Below are 1,419 nucleotides of genomic sequence, written 5' to 3'. Positions count from 1 at the left end.
TTTTTTAAAAAGGTCCTACATTTTAAAACCTTGTCCTACATTTCCCCCGGTTTGGAGGTCCTCGGGGATGGCAACCCTAGAAAGAGAAGATGAGATCAACTCTGACAGTTTTCTTCCAATAAACTTATTGGTGAATATAACATCCAGCTTCTTCATCAACTAGAAGCAAATAAACAGAATCCTTTATGCTCCACCTGCAGTCTCAAGAGACTCCCTGTCCCTACCCCAAAAGCAGTTTCTGAAGCAGCCATCACATAAGGCCAAAGCCTTGCAAATCAAACCTCAATGTGCTGTTGAAAGTTGGAAATGTGAAGTCTCAAACAGAAATGTGTATCTAACACTAAAGAAATGAACAGCCACTTGTCAAACTCACAGAAGAGAAATGTTTTCAAAGACAATGCTCAGGTAGAGGTGAGAATACAAAACTAAGTAGAAAGATGCTTGCCTATTCCTCAAACTACAGTCAGCTCTCCATATCCATAGATTTTTTATCCATGGATTTAAGCATCTGCGGTTTGAAAATAATTTAAAAATATATAAATTCTAACAAGCAAACCTTGATTTTTGCCATTTTATATAAGGGACATCATTATGTTTAATAGGACTGATCCACTGGTTTTGGTATTCACAGGGAGTCCTGGAACCAAATCCCAGTGGATATCAAGGGCCCACTGAATATGTGAGACAATGCTCTGCAACAGATCTCAGAGACCATGAAAAATTTTTACTGATCAGAGATACACAGATAATTACCATGGATCTTTTCAAGATTGAACATTTTAGCTTTCTGATGATTCCAGAAAAGTAAGCTATGATTTCTTTATCCTCACTTGGAATGTTTAGGAAACTGTATAATTTTCACCATACAATTAGCAGAAATTGCACCTCTACCTTTCCCAGCCCTGGAGATGCCATCTTCCGGACCTTCAAGCAATCCACTAACATCAAATATCTGCTTAGAATTCAAAAATCTACATTCTTCCTCTTACAAATGAACTGTGGAAGTACTTCCTAAGCATCTTACCCATAAAATTAACAATCAGTTCGAGAATCTCTGTATCAGCTTCAAAGGAACAGATATTCCCAGAAAGACCAATACGCTCTCCTTAATGCAGACCTGTCTGTCATGCAAGACAAAGTATGCATTAGCATGATTTGTATTCAAAGCACATAGGGGATAGGCATTCCCACAATCATCATCATTAAATTCCCTGTGCAAAAGAAAAACTCAGCAAAAGCTTTTAACAAGACTGTCATCAACAGTTTACAGGCAAAGTGATCAATACCACCACCATCTCTCTCTCATTCCTCTTCTCCCAATAAGAAATTCCAACCTTTATATCTATCATCAATTCACCAGAAAGAGAGCTGTGATGGGTATGAAAAGTGAGAGAAGGATGCAGAAAAGGAAAGAGACAT

The 1,419-nt window shown here is 37.9% G+C and overlaps 1 protein-coding gene across 1 annotated transcript in view; it reads right to left on the bottom strand.

The window, feature by feature from the left end:
• The window catches only part of RPGR (retinitis pigmentosa GTPase regulator), a 117,111-nt gene that overhangs the window by 102,211 nt on the left and 13,481 nt on the right, over positions 1 to 1,419 (bottom strand).

The sequence above is a fragment of the Sceloporus undulatus genome, chromosome 3 (assembly GCF_019175285.1).
Source record: "Sceloporus undulatus isolate JIND9_A2432 ecotype Alabama chromosome 3, SceUnd_v1.1, whole genome shotgun sequence".
Lineage (NCBI taxonomy): Eukaryota > Metazoa > Chordata > Lepidosauria > Squamata > Phrynosomatidae > Sceloporus > Sceloporus undulatus.
Note: the sequence above shows the minus strand (reverse complement) of the source record. Positions and strands in the feature narration are given on the sequence as shown.